The following is a 20,000-nucleotide window of genomic DNA, read 5'->3' as shown; positions in this document are numbered from 1 at the left end:
GTTTATATTGAGGTAATAATGGGTGGTTGAGGTGTTTATATTAAGATGTGATTCTAATGATTTGCCCTAATTCATGTTTAAAATGAATTTGAACCATATCTCAATGTATGCTGAAGTATTGACACTTTCTGTGTTACTGTTACTGTGTATTATGGATTTTATATTGAATTTTTCTCCTTTTCTTTCTGTTTCTCTTCCCCCCTTCCTCTCTTCTTTTTTCTTCCCCCCCCTTAAAATTCCCTTTTCAACCAGTGTCCCTAGCTAGTTTTTCAGTACCATTTAGGAAAGTGTTGGGAAGATCTGCATTGTAAAGTCTGAATATTCCTAAAAAAATGCCATGCTGACCAAAACAAACTACAGTGAGCAGTTACATTACACCATAGTGGAATCGCCTTCCAACCACGTTAGTCTGTTAAACTAAATGTCATTGACATCTTTTGTCAGCTGGACTTGGCACCTAATCTTCTTACCTCTAATCTTCTGGATTAGAGGTACGTAGAACAAGTCCCTCCCCACCCTTCGATAGCTCAGTTGGTAGAGCGGAGGACTGTAGGTTAGTCAGCTGGGATCCTTAGGTCGCTGGTTCAACTCCGGCTCGAAGGAGAACATTTTGGCGGAACAGTCCAGGTACTGCTCTAACGCCATGGCTACTTGTCCCTATACTAACATCTCCCGCTGCAAGGACATTTTTTCAAAGCTCTGCAACATGTTGCCTTTACTCACCAAAGCTCCTGCTCCAATTTACAGGACTGCTTTTGACCATGGATTAAAACAGGGTTCTCAAGCTTGCGGCCTGCGAGACAATATTTTGTGGCCCTCAGGATGATATGAAAGTTTAATCTTTAGTGCGGCCAGCGAGTTCTATACGAATGGCACTTTCCCGCGTTGTGTGCAGAAGGTTCCTTTTTTTGTGCAAGCTGGAGCTGAACGAACCTACCAATCACACTGGACTATATGGCTCCCGAGGGCGGGCCATCAGCCGGGGTTGATGCAAGCAGAGAAACATTGCACAACTATGGAGGCGCTCGTGTAACATCACATAGCCGTCATAGAATTCCTACTTGTTACTGTGTTTGAAATGAGAATGTTTGACTTCGAGCTGGACGAAGTCAATGTTACCGCCGTTAAGGACCAACACCGACGTTCCGTTGACGATGTCAGTAATGGGTGTGGACCTTCAATGGGGCCATTCAGCCAGCTCCCGCCCGCCGTCCCGCTTCGGAGTCAGGCTGGAGCCTCATCAAAGGCTTACCTGCCTCGGTTACATAAGCAACAGAACATCGGTGTTGGGTAGGACGTACAGCTGAATCCATGGGGTTATTATAGAAACTAAAAGCCAGTGAATCACGCCTCCATGGCTGCATCCCATTGTTTTATATAATAAATAATTAATGTTGTCCCAGCTGATAATGAACAGCCCGGTCGCTGTCGAGAAAATTGACCCCCGGCTCCCCTGAGCCTGTGCCTTTTTGGGAGCACATATTTGTGCAAAAAGTTTTTCTATAACTTCAAAAAGTCCAAGTACAGGTCGAGACTTACTGACGATCTTCTTCAAGCCATAGTGAGGGTGTCAACTGCTTCCTCGCTCAAGCCAAATGTGGCTCAGCTATGTGAGAGGAAGCGCTGCCAGGTCTCTGGCAGCAGGAAGCAGGCAAGAGAAGCCATGTTTAGAAAAACCGTTCATGTTCAAAAGAACCCATTATAGTTAAAGAACTGTTAGTAGTGATGTTTGAGAAGATTAGATTTTTTGAACAAAGCTTTTTCAGTGGAATACCTGATGCAGCCCAGCCACACCCAGACTCTGCGTCCTGCAGCCCTCAGGTAATTTGAGTTTGAGACCCCTGGAATCAACAGACGGTGGCCTAGCCACCTTCGCGTGAGCCTCCAGGAGTGTTGTTGTGGCCGAGTGGTTAATGCGATGGACTAGAAATCCACTGGGGTCTCCCCGCGCAGGTTCGAATCCTGCCAACAACGTGAAGTTCCCCTGATGTTGTTTTACCTTGGATAAGGTTCTTGATTGACCATTGCATAATTAGTGTTGTGTTCCTAGCTTGTTTTTCAGTACGAATTGGGAAAGTGTTGGGAACATCTGCTGAGGCATTGTACTGTATATTAATGAATCTGCTGCTGCACATTGTAAAGGCTGAATAGTCCTAAACAAATACCATGCTGACCAAAACAAACTACAGTTAGCAACTACATTGCAACATAGTGGATCCGCCTTCCAACCACATTAGCCTGTTAAACTAAATGTCATTAACATCTTTTGTAAGCTGGACTTGGCACCTAATCCAGGGATGGTGTAATTTGTTAGTGTTTTGGGGTTTTGTATATAGACAGGTTTTAAATTGTTATTGTATATAGTTTTTATTATATGTATGTATTATTTGTATTATGGATTTTATATTGAATTTTTCTCCTTTTCTTTCTGTTTCTCTTCCCCCCTTCCTCTCTTCTTTTTTCTTCCCCCCCCCTTAAAATTCCCTTTTCAACCAGTGTCCCTAGCTAGTTTTTCAGTACCATTTATGAAAGTGTTGGGAACATCTGCATTGTAAAGTCTGAATAGTCCTAAAAAAATGCCATGCTGACCAAAACAAACTACAGTGAGCAATTACATTACACCATAGTGGATCCGCATTCCAACCACGTTAGTCTGTTAAACTAAATGTCATTGACATCTTTTGTCAGCTGGACTTGGCACCTAATCCAGAGACAAGCATAAGCCGGTGTAACTAAAAGATGGTTACGTACGTACATGGATTTTTACCATCTTCTGCATTAGAAGTACGTAGAACAAGTCCCTCCCCACCCTTCGATAGCTCAGTTGGTAGAGCGGAGGACTGTAGGTTAGTCAGCTGGGATCCTTAAGTCGCTGGTTCAACTCCGGCTCGAAGGAGAACATTTTGGCGGAACAGTCCAGGTACTGCTCTAACGCCATGGCTATTTGTCCCTATACTAACATCTCCCGCTGCAAGGACATTTTTTCAAAGCTCTGCAACATGTTGCCTTTACTCACCAAAGCTCCTGCTCCAATTTACAGGACTGCTTTTGACCATGGATTAAAACAGGGTTCTCAAGCTTGCGGCCTGCGAGACAATATTTTGTGGCCCTCAGGACGATATGAAAGTTTAATCTTTAGTGCGGCCAGCGAGTTCTATACGAATGGCACTTTCCCGCGTTGTGTGCAGAAGGTTCCTTTTTTTGTGCAAGCTGGAGCTGAACGAACCTACCAATCACACTGGACTATATGGCTCCCGAGGGCGGGCCATCAGCCGGGGTTGATGCAAGCAGAGAAACATTGCACAACTATGGAGGCGCTCGTGTAACATCACATAGCCGTCATAGAATTCCTACTTGTTACTGTGTTTGAAATGAGAATGTTTGACTTCGAGCTGGACGAAGTCAATGTTACCGCCGTTAAGGACCAACACCGACGTTCCGTTGACGATGTCACTAATGGGTGTGGACCTTCAATGGGGCCATTCAGCCAGCTCCCGCCCGCCGTCCCGCTTCGGAGTCAGGCTGGAGCCTCATCAAAGGCTTACCTGCCTCGGTTACATAAGCAACAGAACATCGGTGTTGGGTAGGACGTACAGCTGAATCCATGGGGTTATTATAGAAACTAAAAGCCAGTGAATCACGCCTCCATGGCTGCATCCCATTGTTTTATATAATAAATAATTAATGTTGTCCCAGCTGATAATGAACAGCCCGGTCGCTGTCGAGAAAATTGACCCCCGGCTCCCCTGAGCCTGTGCCTTTTTGGGAGCACATATTTGTGCAAAAAGTTTTTCTATAACTTCAAAAAGTCCAAGTACAGGTCGAGACTTACTGACGATCTTCTTCAAGCCATAGTGAGGGTGTCAACTGCTTCCTCGCTCAAGCCAAATGTGGCTCAGCTATGTGAGAGGAAGCGCTGCCAGGTCTCTGGCAGCAGGAAGCAGGCAAGAGAAGCCATGTTTAGAAAAAACGTTCATGTTCAAAAGAACCCATTATAGTTAAAGAACTGTTAGTAGTGATGTTTGAGAAGATTAGATTTTTTGAACAAAGCTTTTTCAGTGGAATACCTGATGCAGCCCAGCCACACCCAGACTCTGCGTCCTGCAGCCCTCAGGTAATTTGAGTTTGAGACCCCTGGAATCAACAGACGGTGGCCGAGCCACCTTCGCGTGAGCCTCCAGGAGTGTTGTTGTGGCCGAGTGGTTAAGGCGATGGACTAGAAATCCATTGGGGTCTCCCCGCGCAGGTTCGAATCCTGCCAACAATGTGAAGTTCCCCTGATGTTGTTTTACCTTGGATAAGGTTCTTGATTGACCATTGCATAATTAGTGTTGTGTTCCTAGCTTGTTTTTCAGTACCAATTGGGAAAGTGTTGGGAACATCTGCTGAGGCATTGTACTGTATATTAATGAATATGCTGCTGCACATTGTAAAGGCTGAATAGTCCTAAACAAATACCATGCTGACCAAAACAAACTACAGTGAGCAATTACATTGCAACATAGTGGATCCGCCTTCCAACCACATTAGCCTTTTAAACTAAATGTCATTAAAATCTTTTGTCAGCTGGACTTGGCACCTAATCCAGGGATGGTGTAATTTGTTAGTGTTTTGGGGTTTTGTATATAGACAGGTTTTAAATTGTTATTGTATATAGTTTTTAGTTGTTGTGTTTGCACTCTCTCTTTAAAAAAATTTGGGGAAAAAAACTCAACTCTTGTGGTGTAATAGCAACACATCCATCCTTTGGGTGGAAGACTCCAGGTGCAAATCCTGGCAAGAGTGTGTTAGGTGCACAATCAGTATTTCATTTGCTGGGTTTCATATACCAGTTTTCATTAAGAGATTTTTAATAGAATCTGTCACCCTACTATGTGTTTATATTGAGGTAATAATGGGTGGTTGAGGTGTTTATATTAAGATGTGATTCTAATGATTTGCCCTAATTCATGTTTAAAATGAATTTGAACCATATCTCAATGTATGCTGAAGTATTGACATTTTCTGTGTTACTGTTACTGTGTATTATGGATTTTATATTGAATTTTTCTCCTTTTCTTTCTGTTTCTCTTCCCCCCTTCCTCTCTTCTTTTTTCTTCCCCCCCCCTTAAAATTCCCTTTTCAACCAGTGTCCCTAGCTAGTTTTTCAGTACCATTTATGAAAGTGTTGGGAACATCTGCATTGTAAAGTCTGAATAGTCCTAAAAAAATGCCATGCTGACCAAAACAAACTACAGTGAGCAATTACATTACACCATAGTGGATCCGCATTCCAACCACGTTAGTCTGTTAAACTAAATGTCATTGACATCTTTTGTCAGCTGGACTTGGCACCTAATCTTCTTACCTCTAATCTTCTGGATTAGAGGTACGTAGAACAAGTCCTTCCCCACCCTTCGATAGCTCAGTTGGTAGAGCGGAGGACTGTAGGTTAGTCAGCTGGGATCCTTAGGTCGCTGGTTCAACTCCGGCTCGAAGGAGAATATTTTGGCGGAACAGTCCAGGTACTGCTCTAACGCCATGGCTACTTGTCCCTATACTAACATCTCCCGCTGCAAGGACATTTTTTCAAAGCTCTGCAACATGTTGCCTTTACTCACCAAAGCTCCTGCTCCAATTTACAGGACTGCTTTTGACCATGGATTAAAACAGGGTTCTCAAACTTGCGGCCTGCGAGACAATATTTTGTGGCCCTCAGGACGATATGAAAGTTTAATCTTTAGTGCGGCCAGCGAGTTCTATACGAATGGCACTTTCCCGCGTTGTGTGCAGAAGGTTCCTTTTTTTGTGCAAGCTGGAGCTGAACGAACCTACCAATCACACTGGACTATATGGCTCCCGAGGGCGGGCCATCAGCCGGGGTTGATGCAAGCAGAGAAACATTGCACAACTATGGAGGCGCTCGTGTAACATCACATAGCCGTCATAGAATTCCTACTTGTTACTGTGTTTGAAATGAGAATGTTTGACTTCGAGCTGGACGAAGTCAATGTTACCGCCGTTAAGGACCAACACCGACGTTCCGTTGACGATGTCACTAATGGGTGTGGACCTTCAATGGGGCCATTCAGCCAGCTCCCGCCCGCCGTCCCGCTTCGGAGTCAGGCTGGAGCCTCATCAAAGGCTTACCTGCCTCGGTTACATAAGCAACAGAACATCGGTGTTGGGTAGGACGTACAGCTGAATCCATGGGGTTATTATAGAAACTAAAAGCCAGTGAATAACGCCTCCATGGCTGCATCCCATTGTTTTATATAATAAATAATTAATGTTGTCCCAGCTGATAATGAACAGCCCGGTCGCAGTCGATAAAATTGACCCCCGGCTCCCCTGAGCCTGTGCCTTTTTGGGAGCACATATTTGTGCAAAAAGTTTTTCTATAACTTCAAAAAGTCCAAGTACAGGTCGAGACTTACTGACGATCTTCTTCAAGCCATAGTGAGGGTGTCAACTGCTTCCTCGCTCAAGCCAAATGTGGCTCAGCTATGTGAGAGGAAGCGCTGCCAGGTCTCTGGCAGCAGGAAGCAGGCAAGAGAAGCCATGTTTAGAAAAACCGTTCATGTTCAAAAGAACCCATTATAGTTAAAGAACTGTTAGTAGTGATGTTTGAGAAGATTAGATTTTTTGAACAAAGCTTTTTCAGTGGAATACCTGATGCAGCCCAGCCACACCCAGACTCTGCGTCCTGCAGCCCTCAGGTAATTTGAGTTTGAGACCCCTGGAATCAACAGACGGTGGCCTAGCCACCTTCGCGTGAGCCTCCAGGAGTGTTGTTGTGGCCGAGTGGTTAAGGCGATGGACTAGAAATCCATTGGGGTCTCCCCGCGCAGGTTCGAATCCTGCCAACAACGTGAAGTTCCCCTGATGTTGTTTTACCTTGGATAAGGTTCTTGATTGACCATTGCATAATTAGTGTTGTGTTCCTAGCTTGTTTTTCAGTACCAATTGGGAAAGTGTTGGGAACATCTGCTGAGGCATTGTACTGTATATTAATGAATATGCTGCTGCACATTGTAAAGGCTGAATAGTCCTAAACAAATACCATGCTGACCAAAACAAACTACAGTGAGCAATTACATTGCAACATAGTGGATCCGCCTTCCAACCACATTAGCCTTTTAAACTAAATGTCATTAAAATCTTTTGTCAGCTGGACTTGGCACCTAATCCAGGGATGGTGTAATTTGTTAGTGTTTTGGGGTTTTGTATATAGACAGGTTTTAAATTGTTATTGTATATAGTTTTTAGTTGTTGTGTTTGCACTCTCTCTTTAAAAAAATTTGGGGAAAAAAACTCAACTCTTGTGGTGTAATAGCAACACATCCATCCTTTGGGTGGAAGACTCCAGGTGCAAATCCTGGCAAGAGTGTGTTAGGTGCACAATCAGTATTTCATTTGCTGGGTTTCATATACCAGTTTTCATTAAGAGATTTTTAATAGAATCTGTCACCCTACTATGTGTTTATATTGAGGTAATAATGGGTGGTTGAGGTGTTTATATTAAGATGTGATTCTAATGATTTGCCCTAATTCATGTTTAAAATGAATTTGAACCATATCTCAATGTATGCTGAAGTATTGACACTTTCTGTGTTACTGTTACTGTGTATTATGGATTTTATATTGAATTTTTCTCCTTTTCTTTCTGTTTCTCTTCCCCCCTTCCTCTCTTCTTTTTTCTTCCCCCCCCTTAAAATTCCCTTTTCAACCAGTGTCCCTAGCTAGTTTTTCAGTACCATTTAGGAAAGTGTTGGGAAGATCTGCATTGTAAAGTCTGAATATTCCTAAAAAAATGCCATGCTGACCAAAACAAACTACAGTGAGCAGTTACATTACACCATAGTGAATCCGCCTTCCAACCACGTTAGTCTGTTAAACTAAATGTCATTGACATCTTTTGTCAGCTGGACTTGGCACCTAATCTTCTTACCTCTAATCTTCTGGATTAGAGGTACGTAGAACAACTCCCTCCCCACCCTTCGATAGCTCAGTTGGTAGAGCGGAGGACTGTAGGTTAGTCAGCTGGGATCCTTAGGTCGCTGGTTCAACTCTGGCTCGAAGGAGAACATTTTGGCGGAACAGTCCAGGTACTGCTCTAACGCCATGGCTACTTGTCCCTATACTAACATCTCCCGCTGCAAGGACATTTTTTCAAAGCTCTGCAACATGTTGCCTTTACTCACCAAAGCTCCTGCTCCAATTTACAGGACTGCTTTTGACCATGGATTAAAACAGGGTTCTCAAGCTTGCGGCCTGCGAGACAATATTTTGTGGCCCTCAGGACGATATGAAAGTTTAATCTTTAGTGCGGCCAGCGAGTTCTATACGAATGGCACTTTCCCGCGTTGTGTGCAGAAGGTTCCTTTTTTTGTGCAAGCTGGAGCTGAACGAACCTACCAATCACACTGGACTATATGGCTCCCGAGGGCGGGCCATCAGCCGGGGTTGATGCAAGCAGAGAAACATTGCACAACTATGGAGGCGCTCGTGTAACATCACATAGCCGTCATAGAATTCCTACTTGTTACTGTGTTTGAAATGAGAATGTTTGACTTCGAGCTGGACGAAGTCAATGTTACCGCCGTTAAGGACCAACACCGACGTTCCGTTGACGATGTCACTAATGGGTGTGGACCTTCAATGGGGCCATTCAGCCAGCTCCCGCCCGCCGTCCCGCTTCGGAGTCAGGCTGGAGCCTCATCAAAGGCTTACCTGCCTCGGTTACATAAGCAACAGAACATCGGTGTTGGGTAGGACGTACAGCTGAATCCATGGGGTTATTATAGAAACTAAAAGCCAGTGAATCACGCCTCCATGGCTGCATCCCATTGTTTTATATAATAAATAATTAATGTTGTCCCAGCTGATAATGAACAGCCCGGTCGCTGTCGAGAAAATTGACCCCCGGCTCCCCTGAGCCTGTGCCTTTTTGGGAGCACATATTTGTGCAAAAAGTTTTTCTATAACTTCAAAAAGTCCAAGTACAGGTCGAGACTTACTGACGATCTTCTTCAAGCCATAGTGAGGGTGTCAACTGCTTCCTCGCTCAAGCCAAATGTGGCTCAGCTATGTGAGAGGAAGCGCTGCCAGGTCTCTGGCAGCAGGAAGCAGGCAAGAGAAGCCATGTTTAGAAAAACCGTTCATGTTCACAAGAACCTATTATAGTTAAAGAACTGTTAGTAGTGATGTTTGAGAAGATTAGATTTTTTGAACAAAGCTTTTTCAGTGGAATACCTGATGCAGCCCAGCCACACCCAGACTCTGCGTCCTGCAGCCCTCAGGTAATTTGAGTTTGAGACCCCTGGAATCAACAGACGGTGGCCTAGCCACCTTCGCGTGAGCCTCCAGGAGTGTTGTTGTGGCCGAGTGGTTAAGGCGATGGACTAGAAATCCATTGGGGTCTCCCCGCGCAGGTTCGAATCCTGCCAACAACGTGAAGTTCCCCTGATGTTGTTTTACCTTGGATAAGGTTCTTGATTGACCATTGCATAATTAGTGTTGTGTTCCTAGCTTGTTTTTCAGTACCAATTGGGAAAGTGTTGGGAACATCTGCTGAGGCATTGTACTGTATATTAATGAATATGCTGCTGCACATTGTAAAGGCTGAATATTCCTAAACAAATACCATGCTGACTAAAACAAACTACAGTGAGCAATTACATTGCAACATAGTGGATCCGCCTTCCAACCACATTAGCCTTTTAAACTAAATGTCATTAAAATCTTTTGTCAGCTGGACTTGGCACCTAATCCAGGGATGGTGTAATTTGTTAGTGTTTTGGGGTTTTGTATATAGACAGGTTTTAAATTGTTATTGTATATAGTTTTTAGTTGTTGTGTTTGCACTCTCTCTTTAAAAAAATTTGGGGAAAAAAACTCAACTCTTGTGGTGTAATAGCAACACATCCATCCTTTGGGTGGAAGACTCCAGGTGCAAATCCTGGCAAGAGTGTGTTAGGTGCACAATCAGTATTTCATTTGCTGGGTTTCATATACCAGTTTTCATTAAGAGATTTTTAATAGAATCTGTCACCCTACTATGTGTTTATATTGAGGTAATAATGGGTGGTTGAGGTGTTTATATTAAGATGTGATTCTAATGATTTGCCCTAATTCATGTTTAAAATGAATTTGAACCATATCTCAATGTATGCTGAAGTATTGACACTTTCTGTGTTACTGTTACTGTGTATTATGGATTTTATATTGAATTTTTCTCCTTTTCTTTCTGTTTCTCTTCCCCCCTTCCTCTCTTCTTTTTTCTTCCCCCCCTTAAAATTCCCTTTTCAACCAGTGTCCCTAGCTAGTTTTTCAGTACCATTTAGGAAAGTGTTGGGAAGATCTGCATTGTAAAGTCTGAATATTCCTAAAAAAATGCCATGCTGACCAAAACAAACTACAGTGAGCAGTTACATTACACCATAGTGAATCCGCCTTCCAACCACGTTAGTCTGTTAAACTAAATGTCATTGACATCTTTTGTCAGCTGGACTTGGCACCTAATCTTCTTACCTCTAATCTTCTGGATTAGAGGTACGTAGAACAACTCCCTCCCCACCCTTCGATAGCTCAGTTGGTAGAGCGGAGGACTGTAGGTTAGTCAGCTGGGATCCTTAGGTCGCTGGTTCAACTCTGGCTCGAAGGAGAACATTTTGGCGGAACAGTCCAGGTACTGCTCTAACGCCATGGCTACTTGTCCCTATACTAACATCTCCCGCTGCAAGGACATTTTTTCAAAGCTCTGCAACATGTTGCCTTTACTCACCAAAGCTCCTGCTCCAATTTACAGGACTGCTTTTGACCATGGATTAAAACAGGGTTCTCAAGCTTGCGGCCTGCGAGACAATATTTTGTGGCCCTCAGGACGATATGAAAGTTTAATCTTTAGTGCGGCCAGCGAGTTCTATACGAATGGCACTTTCCCGCGTTGTGTGCAGAAGGTTCCTTTTTTTGTGCAAGCTGGAGCTGAACGAACCTACCAATCACACTGGACTATATGGCTCCCGAGGGCGGGCCATCAGCCGGGGTTGATGCAAGCAGAGAAACATTGCACAACTATGGAGGCGCTCGTGTAACATCACATAGCCGTCATAGAATTCCTACTTGTTACTGTGTTTGAAATGAGAATGTTTGACTTCGAGCTGGACGAAGTCAATGTTACCGCCGTTAAGGACCAACACCGACGTTCCGTTGACGATGTCACTAATGGGTGTGGACCTTCAATGGGGCCATTCAGCCAGCTCCCGCCCGCCGTCCCGCTTCGGAGTCAGGCTGGAGCCTCATCAAAGGCTTACCTGCCTCGGTTACATAAGCAACAGAACATCGGTGTTGGGTAGGACGTACAGCTGAATCCATGGGGTTATTATAGAAACTAAAAGCCAGTGAATCACGCCTCCATGGCTGCATCCCATTGTTTTATATAATAAATAATTAATGTTGTCCCAGCTGATAATGAACAGCCCGGTCGCTGTCGAGAAAATTGACCCCCGGCTCCCCTGAGCCTGTGCCTTTTTGGGAGCACATATTTGTGCAAAAAGTTTTTCTATAACTTCAAAAAGTCCAAGTACAGGTCGGGACTTACTGACGATCTTCTTCAAGCCATAGTGAGGGTGTCAACTGCTTCCTCGCTCAAGCCAAATGTGGCTCAGCTATGTGAGAGGAAGCGCTGCCAGGTCTCTGGCAGCAGGAAGCAGGCAAGAGAAGCCATGTTTAGAAAAACCGTTCATGTTCAAAAGAACCCATTATAGTTAAAGAACTGTTAGTAGTGATGTTTGAGAAGATTAGATTTTTTGAACAAAGCTTTTTCAGTGGAATACCTGATGCAGCCCAGCCACACCCAGACTCTGCGTCCTGCAGCCCTCAGGTAATTTGAGTTTGAGACCCCTGGAATCAACAGACGGTGGCCTAGCCACCTTCGCGTGAGCCTCCAGGAGTGTTGTTGTGGCCGAGTGGTTAAGGCGATGGACTAGAAATCCATTGGGGTCTCCCCGCGCAGGTTCGAATCCTGCCAACAACGTGAAGTTCCCCTGATGTTGTTTTACCTTGGATAAGGTTCTTGATTGACCATTGCATAATTAGTGTTGTGTTCCTAGCTTGTTTTTCAGTACCAATTGGGAAAGTGTTGGGAACATCTGCTGAGGCATTGTACTGTATATTAATGAATATGCTGCTGCACATTGTAAAGGCTGAATAGTCCTAAACAAATACCATGCTGACCAAAACGAACTACAGTGAGCAATTACATTGCAACATAGTGGATCCGCCTTCCAACCACATTAGCCTTTTAAACTAAATGTCATTAAAATCTTTTGTCAGCTGGACTTGGCACCTAATCCAGGGATGGTGTAATTTGTTAGTGTTTTGGGGTTTTGTATATAGACAGGTTTTAAATTGTTATTGTATATAGTTTTTAGTTGTTGTGTTTGCACTCTCTCTTTAAAAAAATGTGGGGAAAAAAACACAACTCTTGTGGTGTAATAGCAACACATCCATCCTTTGGGTGGAAGACTCCAGGTGCAAATCCTGGCAAGAGTGTGTTAGGTGCACAATCAGTATTTCATTTGCTGGGTTTCATATACCAGTTTTCATTAAGAGATTTTTAATAGAATCTGTCACCCTACTATGTGTTTATATTGAGGTAATAATGGGTGGTTGAGGTGTTTATATTAAGATGTGATTCTAATGATTTGCCCTAATTCATGTTTAAAATGAATTTGAACCATATCTCAATGTATGCTGAAGTATTGACACTTTCTGTGTTACTGTTACTGTGTATTATGGATTTTATATTGAATTTTTCTCCTTTTCTTTCTGTTTCTCTTCCCCCCTTCCTCTCTTCTTTTTTCTTCCCCCCCCTTAAAATTCCCTTTTCAACCAGTGTCCCTAGCTAGTTTTTCAGTACCATTTAGGAAAGTGTTGGGAAGATCTGCATTGTAAAGTCTGAATATTCCTAAAAAAATGCCATGCTGACCAAAACAAACTACAGTGAGCAGTTACATTACACCATAGTGAATCCGCCTTCCAACCACGTTAGTCTGTTAAACTAAATGTCATTGACATCTTTTGTCAGCTGGACTTGGCACCTAATCTTCTTACCTCTAATCTTCTGGATTAGAGGTACGTAGAACAAGTCCCTCCCCACCCTTCGATAGTTCAGTTGGTAGAGCAGAGGACTGTAGGTTAGTCAGCTGGGATCCTTAGGTCGCTGGTTCAACTCCGGCTCGAAGGAGAACATTTTGGCGGAACAGTCCAGGTACTGCTCTAACGCCATGGCTACTTGTCCCTATACTAACATCTCCCGCTGCAAGGACATTTTTTCAAAGCTCTGCAACATGTTGCCTTTACTCACCAAAGCTCCTGCTCCAATTTACAGGACTGCTTTTGACCATGGATTAAAACAGGGTTCTCAAGCTTGCGGCCTGCGAGACAATATTTTGTGGCCCTCAGGACGATATGAAAGTTTAATCTTTAGTGCGGCCAGCGAGTTCTATACGAATGGCACTTTCCCGCGTTGTGTGCAGAAGGTTCCTTTTTTTGTGCAAGCTGGAGCTGAACGAACCTACCAATCACACTGGACTATATGGCTCCCGAGGGCGGGCCATCAGCCGGGGTTGATGCAAGCAGAGAAACATTGCACAACTATGGAGGCGCTCGTGTAACATCACATAGCCGTCATAGAATTCCTACTTGTTACTGTGTTTGAAATGAGAATGTTTGACTTCGAGCTGGACGAAGTCAATGTTACCGCCGTTAAGGACCAACACCGACGTTCCGTTGACGATGTCACTAATGGGTGTGGACCTTCAATGGGGCCATTCAGCCAGCTCCCGCCCGCCGTCCCGCTTCGGAGTCAGGCTGGAGCCTCATCAAAGGCTTACCTGCCTCGGTTACATAAGCAACAGAACATCGGTGTTGGGTAGGACGTACAGCTGAATCCATGGGGTTATTATAGAAACTAAAAGCCAGTGAATCACGCCTCCATGGCTGCATCCCATTGTTTTATATAATAAATAATTAATGTTGTCCCAGCTGATAATGAACAGCCCGGTCGCTGTCGAGAAAATTGACCCCCGGCTCCCCTGAGCCTGTGCCTTTTTGGGAGCACATATTTGTGCAAAAAGTTTTTCTATAACTTCAAAAAGTCCAAGTACAGGTCGAGACTTACTGACGATCTTCTTCAAGCCATAGTGAGGGTGTCAACTGCTTCCTCGCTCAAGCCAAATGTGGCTCAGCTATGTGAGAGGAAGCGCTGCCAGGTCTCTGGCAGCAGGAAGCAGGCAAGAGAAGCCATGTTTAGAAAAACCGTTCATGTTCAAAAGAACCCATTATAGTTAAAGAACTGTTAGTAGTGATGTTTGAGAAGATTAGATTTTTTGAACAAAGCTTTTTCAGTGGAATACCTGATGCAGCCCAGCCACACCCAGACTCTGCGTCCTGCAGCCCTCAGGTAATTTGAGTTTGAGACCCCTGGAATCAACAGACGGTGGCCTAGTCACCTTCGCGTGAGCTTCCAGGAGTGTTGTTGTGGCCGAGTGGTTAAGGCGATGGACTAGAAATCCATTGGGGTCTCCCCGCGCAGGTTCGAATCCTGCCAACAACGTGAAGTTCCCCTGATGTTGTTTTACCTTGGATAAGGTTCTTGATTGACCATTGCATAATTAGTGTTGTGTTCCTAGCTTGTTTTTCAGTACCAATTGGGAAAGTGTTGGGAACATCTGCTGAGGCATTGTACTGTATATTAATGAATATGCTGCTGCACATTGTAAAGGCTGAATAGTCCTAAACAAATACCATGCTGACCAAAACAAACTACAGTGAGCAATTACATTGCAACATAGTGGATCCGCCTTCCAACCACATTAGCCTTTTAAACTAAATGTCATTAAAATCTTTTGTCAGCTGGACTTGGCACCTAATCCAGGGATGGTGTAATTTGTTAGTGTTTTGGGGTTTTGTATATAGACAGGTTTTAAATTGTCAACTGCTTCCTCGCTCAAGCCAAATGTGGCTCAGCTATGTGAGAGGAAGCGCTGCCAGGTCTCTGGCAGCAGGAAGCAGGCAAGAGAAGCCATGTTTAGAAAAACCGTTCATGTTCAAAAGAACCCATTATAGTTAAAGAACTGTTAGTAGTGATGTTTGAGAAGATTAGATTTTTTGAACAAAGCTTTTTCAGTGGAATACCTGATGCAGCCCAGCCACACCCAGACTCTGCGTCCTGCAGCCCTCAGGTAATTTGAGTTTGAGACCCCTGGAATCAACAGACGGTGGCCTAGCCACCTTCGCGTGAGCCTCCAGGAGTGTTGTTGTGGCCGAGTGGTTAATGCGATGGACTAGAAATCCACTGGGGTCTCCCCGCGCAGGTTCGAATCCTGCCAACAACGTGAAGTTCCCCTGATGTTGTTTTACCTTGGATAAGGTTCTTGATTGACCATTGCATAATTAGTGTTGTGTTCCTAGCTTGTTTTTCAGTACCAATTGGGAAAGTGTTGGGAACATCTGCTGAGGCATTGTACTGTATATTAATGAATCTGCTGCTGCACATTGTAAAGGCTGAATAGTCCTAAACAAATACCATGCTGACCAAAACAAACTACAGTTAGCAACTACATTGCAACATAGTGGATCCGCCTTCCAACCACATTAGCCTGTTAAACTAAATGTCATTAACATCTTTTGTAAGCTGGACTTGGCACCTAATCCAGGGATGGTGTAATTTGTTAGTGTTTTGGGGTTTTGTATATAGACAGGTTTTAAATTGTCAACTGCTTCCTCGCTCAAGCCAAATGTGGCTCAGCTATGTGAGAGGAAGCGCTGCCAGGTCTCTGGCAGCAGGAAGCAGGCAAGAGAAGCCATGTTTAGAAAAACCGTTCATGTTCAAAAGAACCCATTATAGTTAAAGAACTGTTAGTAGTGATGTTTGAGAAGATTAGATTTTTTGAACAAAGCTTTTTCAGTGGAATACCTGATGCAGCCCAGCCACACCCAGACTCTGCGTCCTGCAGCCCTCAGGTAATTAATGCGATGGACTAGAAATCCACTGGGGTCTCCCCGCGCAGGTTCGAATCCTGCCAACAACGTGAAGTTCCCCTGATGTTGTTTTACCTTGGATAAGGTTCTTGATTGACCATTGCATAATTAGTGTTGTGTTCCTAGCTTGTTTTTCAGTACCAATTGGGAAAGTGTTGGGAACATCTGCTGAGGCATTGTACTGTATATTAATGAATCTGCTGCTGCACATTGTAAAGGCTGAATAGTCCTAAACAAATACCATGCTGACCAAAACAAACTACAGTTAGCAACTACATTGCAACATAGTGGATCCGCCTTCCAACCACATTAGCCTGTTAAACTAAATGTCATTAACATCTTTTGTAAGCTGGACTTGGCACCTAATCCAGGGATGGTGTAATTTGTTAGTGTTTTGGGGTTTTGTATATAGACAGGTTTTAAATTGTTATTGTATATAGTTTTTAGTTGTTGTGTTTGCACTCTCTCTTTAAAAAAATGTGGGGAAAAAAACACAACTCTTGTGGTGTAATAGCAACACATCCATCCTTTGGGTGGAAGACTCCAGGTGCAAATCCTGGCAAGAGTGTGTTAGGTGCACAATCAGTATTTCATTTGCTGGGTTTCATATACCAGTTTTCATTAAGAGATTTTTAATAGAATCTGTCACCCTACTATGTGTTTATATTGAGGTAATAATGGGTGGTTGAGGTGTTTATATTAAGATGTGATTCTAATGATTTGCCCTAATTCATGTTTAAAATGAATTTGAACCATATCTCAATGTATGCTGAAGTATTGACATTTTCTGTGTTACTGTTACTGTGTATTATGGATTTTATATTGAATTTTTCTCTTTTTCTTTCTGTTTCTCTTCCCCCCTTCCTCTCAATCACACTGGACTATATGGCTCCCGAGGGCGGGCCATCAGCCGGGGGTGATGCAAGCAGAGAAACATTGCACAACTATGGAGGCGCTCGTGTAACATCACATAGCCGTCATAGAATTCCTACTTGTTACTGTGTTTGAAATGAGAATGTTTGACTTCGAGCTGGACGAAGTCAATGTTACCGCCGTTAAGGACCAACACCGACGTTCCGTTGACGATGTCACTAATGGGTGTGGACCTTCAATGGGGCCATTCAGCCAGCTCCCGCCCGCCGTCCCGCTTCGGAGTCAGGCTGGAGCCTCATCAAAGGCTTACCTGCCTCGGTTACATAAGCAACAGAACATCGGTGTTGGGTAGGACGTACAGCTGAATCCATGGGGTTATTATAGAAACTAAAAGCCAGTGAATAACGCCTCCATGGCTGCATCCCATTGTTTTATATAATAAATAATTAATGTTGTCCCAGCTGATAATGAACAGCCCGGTCGCTGTCGAGAAAATTGACCCCCGGCTCCCCTGAGCCTGTGCCTTTTTGGGAGCACATATTTGTGCAAAAAGTTTTTCTATAACTTCAAAAAGTCCAAGTACAGGTCGGGACTTACTGACGATCTTCTTCAAGCCATAGTGAGGGTGTCAACTGCTTCCTCGCTCAAGCCAAATGTGGCTCAGCTATGTGAGAGGAAGCGCTGCCAGGTCTCTGGCAGCAGGAAGCAGGCAAGAGAAGCCATGTTTAGAAAAACCGTTCATGTTCAAAAGAACCCATTATAGTTAAAGAACTGTTAGTAGTGATGTTTGAGAAGATTAGATTTTTTGAACAAAGCTTTTTCAGTGGAATACCTGATGCAGCCCAGCCACACCCAGACTCTGCGTCCTGCAGCCCTCAGGTAATTTGAGTTTGAGACCCCTGGAATCAACAGACGGTGGCCTAGCCACCTTCGCGTGAGCCTCCGGGAGTGTTGTTGTGGCCGAGTGGTTAAGGCGATGGACTAGAAATCCATTGGGGTCTCCCCGCGCAGGTTCGAATCCTGCCAACAACGTGAAGTTCCCCTGATGTTGTTTTACCTTGGATAAGGTTCTTGATTGACCATTGCATAATTAGTGTTGTGTTCCTAGCTTGTTTTTCAGTACCAATTGGGAAAGTGTTGGGAACATCTGCTGAGGCATTGTACTGTATATTAATGAATATGCTGCTGCACATTGTAAAGGCTGAATAGTCCTAAACAAATACCATGCTGACCAAAACGAACTACAGTGAGCAATTACATTGCAACATAGTGGATCCGCCTTCCAACCACATTAGCCTTTTAAACTAAATGTCATTAAAATCTTTTGTCAGCTGGACTTGGCACCTAATCCAGGGATGGTGTAATTTGTTAGTGTTTTGGGGTTTTGTATATAGACAGGTTTTAAATTGTTATTGTATATAGTTTTTAGTTGTTGTGTTTGCACTCTCTCTTTAAAAAAATGTGGGGAAAAAAACACAACTCTTGTGGTGTAATAGCAACACATCCATCCTTTGGGTGGAAGACTCCAGGTGCAAATCCTGGCAAGAGTGTGTTAGGTGCACAATCAGTATTTCATTTGCTGGGTTTCATATACCAGTTTTCATTAAGAGATTTTTAATAGAATCTGTCACCCTACTATGTGTTTATATTGAGGTAATAATGGGTGGTTGAGGTGTTTATATTAAGATGTGATTCTAATGATTTGCCCTAATTCATGTTTAAAATGAATTTGAACCATATCTCAATGTATGCTGAAGTATTGACACTTTCTGTGTTACTGTTACTGTGTATTATGGATTTTATATTGAATTTTTCTCCTTTTCTTTCTGTTTCTCTTCCCCCCTTCCTCTCTTCTTTTTTCTTCCCCCCCCTTAAAATTCCCTTTTCAACCAGTGTCCCTAGCTAGTTTTTCAGTACCATTTAGGAAAGTGTTGGGAAGATCTGCATTGTAAAGTCTGAATATTCCTAAAAAAATGCCATGCTGACCAAAACAAACTACAGTGAGCAGTTACATTACACCATAGTGAATCCGCCTTCCAACCACGTTAGTCTGTTAAACTAAATGTCATTGACATCTTTTGTCAGCTGGACTTGGCACCTAATCTTCTTACCTCTAATCTTCTGGATTAGAGGTACGTAGAACAAGTCCCTCCCCACCCTTCGATAGTTCAGTTGGTAGAGCAGAGGACTGTAGGTTAGTCAGCTGGGATCCTTAGGTCGCTGGTTCAACTCCGGCTCGAAGGAGAACATTTTGGCGGAACAGTCCAGGTACTGCTCTAACGCCATGGCTACTTGTCCCTATACTAACATCTCCCGCTGCAAGGACATTTTTTCAAAGCTCTGCAACATGTTGCCTTTACTCACCAAAGCTCCTGCTCCAATTTACAGGACTGCTTTTGACCATGGATTAAAACAGGGTTCTCAAGCTTGCGGCCTGCGAGACAATATTTTGTGGCCCTCAGGACGATATGAAAGTTTAATCTTTAGTGCGGCCAGCGAGTTCTATACGAATGGCACTTTCCCGCGTTGTGTGCAGAAGGTTCCTTTTTTTGTGCAAGCTGGAGCTGAACGAACCTACCAATCACACTGGACTATATGGCTCCCGAGGGCGGGCCATCAGCCGGGGTTGATGCAAGCAGAGAAACATTGCACAACTATGGAGGCGCTCGTGTAACATCACATAGCCGTCATAGAATTCCTACTTGTTACTGTGTTTGAAATGAGAATGTTTGACTTCGAGCTGGACGAAGTCAATGTTACCGCCGTTAAGGACCAACACCGACGTTCCGTTGACGATGTCACTAATGGGTGTGGACCTTCAATGGGGCCATTCAGCCAGCTCCCGCCCGCCGTCCCGCTTCGGAGTCAGGCTGGAGCCTCATCAAAGGCTTACCTGCCTCGGTTACATAAGCAACAGAACATCGGTGTTGGGTAGGACGTACAGCTGAATCCATGGGGTTATTATAGAAACTAAAAGCCAGTGAATCACGCCTCCATGGCTGCATCCCATTGTTTTATATAATAAATAATTAATGTTGTCCCAGCTGATAATGAACAGCCCGGTCGCTGTCGAGAAAATTGACCCCCGGCTCCCCTGAGCC

General features: G+C 43.9%; 15 non-coding genes across 15 annotated transcripts; all 15 read left to right on the top strand.

Annotated features, from left to right (window-relative positions):
* The first annotated feature begins 516 nt into the window (after positions 1 to 516).
* Positions 517 to 603, top strand: trnay-gua (transfer RNA tyrosine (anticodon GUA)). Its single transcript is given in 2 exon segments — positions 517 to 553; positions 568 to 603. It is a non-coding gene; the product is annotated as a tRNA-Tyr (tRNA).
* A 1,289-nt stretch (positions 604 to 1,892) lies between these two features.
* On the top strand, positions 1,893 to 1,974 carry trnas-aga (transfer RNA serine (anticodon AGA)). Its single transcript has one exon. It is a non-coding gene; the product is annotated as a tRNA-Ser (tRNA).
* An 835-nt stretch (positions 1,975 to 2,809) lies between these two features.
* Positions 2,810 to 2,896, top strand: trnay-gua (transfer RNA tyrosine (anticodon GUA)). Its single transcript is given in 2 exon segments — positions 2,810 to 2,846; positions 2,861 to 2,896. It is a non-coding gene; the product is annotated as a tRNA-Tyr (tRNA).
* Positions 2,897 to 4,185: 1,289 nt separating this feature from the next.
* On the top strand, positions 4,186 to 4,267 carry trnas-aga (transfer RNA serine (anticodon AGA)). The gene has a single exon. It is a non-coding gene; the product is annotated as a tRNA-Ser (tRNA).
* A 1,126-nt stretch (positions 4,268 to 5,393) lies between these two features.
* On the top strand, positions 5,394 to 5,480 carry trnay-gua (transfer RNA tyrosine (anticodon GUA)). Its single transcript is given in 2 exon segments — positions 5,394 to 5,430; positions 5,445 to 5,480. It is a non-coding gene; the product is annotated as a tRNA-Tyr (tRNA).
* A 1,289-nt stretch (positions 5,481 to 6,769) lies between these two features.
* trnas-aga (transfer RNA serine (anticodon AGA)) lies at positions 6,770 to 6,851 on the top strand. The gene has a single exon. It is a non-coding gene; the product is annotated as a tRNA-Ser (tRNA).
* A 1,125-nt stretch (positions 6,852 to 7,976) lies between these two features.
* trnay-gua (transfer RNA tyrosine (anticodon GUA)) lies at positions 7,977 to 8,063 on the top strand. The gene is given in 2 exon segments: positions 7,977 to 8,013; positions 8,028 to 8,063. It is a non-coding gene; the product is annotated as a tRNA-Tyr (tRNA).
* Positions 8,064 to 9,352: 1,289 nt separating this feature from the next.
* Positions 9,353 to 9,434, top strand: trnas-aga (transfer RNA serine (anticodon AGA)). The gene has a single exon. It is a non-coding gene; the product is annotated as a tRNA-Ser (tRNA).
* A 1,124-nt stretch (positions 9,435 to 10,558) lies between these two features.
* Positions 10,559 to 10,645, top strand: trnay-gua (transfer RNA tyrosine (anticodon GUA)). Its single transcript is given in 2 exon segments — positions 10,559 to 10,595; positions 10,610 to 10,645. It is a non-coding gene; the product is annotated as a tRNA-Tyr (tRNA).
* A 1,289-nt stretch (positions 10,646 to 11,934) lies between these two features.
* On the top strand, positions 11,935 to 12,016 carry trnas-aga (transfer RNA serine (anticodon AGA)). Its single transcript has one exon. It is a non-coding gene; the product is annotated as a tRNA-Ser (tRNA).
* A 1,125-nt stretch (positions 12,017 to 13,141) lies between these two features.
* Positions 13,142 to 13,228, top strand: trnay-gua (transfer RNA tyrosine (anticodon GUA)). Its single transcript is given in 2 exon segments — positions 13,142 to 13,178; positions 13,193 to 13,228. It is a non-coding gene; the product is annotated as a tRNA-Tyr (tRNA).
* A 1,289-nt stretch (positions 13,229 to 14,517) lies between these two features.
* trnas-aga (transfer RNA serine (anticodon AGA)) lies at positions 14,518 to 14,599 on the top strand. The gene has a single exon. It is a non-coding gene; the product is annotated as a tRNA-Ser (tRNA).
* A 699-nt stretch (positions 14,600 to 15,298) lies between these two features.
* trnas-aga (transfer RNA serine (anticodon AGA)) lies at positions 15,299 to 15,380 on the top strand. The gene has a single exon. It is a non-coding gene; the product is annotated as a tRNA-Ser (tRNA).
* Positions 15,381 to 17,849: 2,469 nt separating this feature from the next.
* trnas-aga (transfer RNA serine (anticodon AGA)) lies at positions 17,850 to 17,931 on the top strand. Its single transcript has one exon. It is a non-coding gene; the product is annotated as a tRNA-Ser (tRNA).
* Positions 17,932 to 19,056: 1,125 nt separating this feature from the next.
* On the top strand, positions 19,057 to 19,143 carry trnay-gua (transfer RNA tyrosine (anticodon GUA)). The gene is given in 2 exon segments: positions 19,057 to 19,093; positions 19,108 to 19,143. It is a non-coding gene; the product is annotated as a tRNA-Tyr (tRNA).
* Positions 19,144 to 20,000: the final 857 nt, after the last annotated feature.

Source organism: Channa argus, unplaced genomic scaffold (genome assembly GCF_033026475.1).
Source record: "Channa argus isolate prfri unplaced genomic scaffold, Channa argus male v1.0 Contig043, whole genome shotgun sequence".
Taxonomy (NCBI): domain Eukaryota; kingdom Metazoa; phylum Chordata; class Actinopteri; order Anabantiformes; family Channidae; genus Channa; species Channa argus.
Note: the sequence above shows the minus strand (reverse complement) of the source record. Positions and strands in the feature narration are given on the sequence as shown.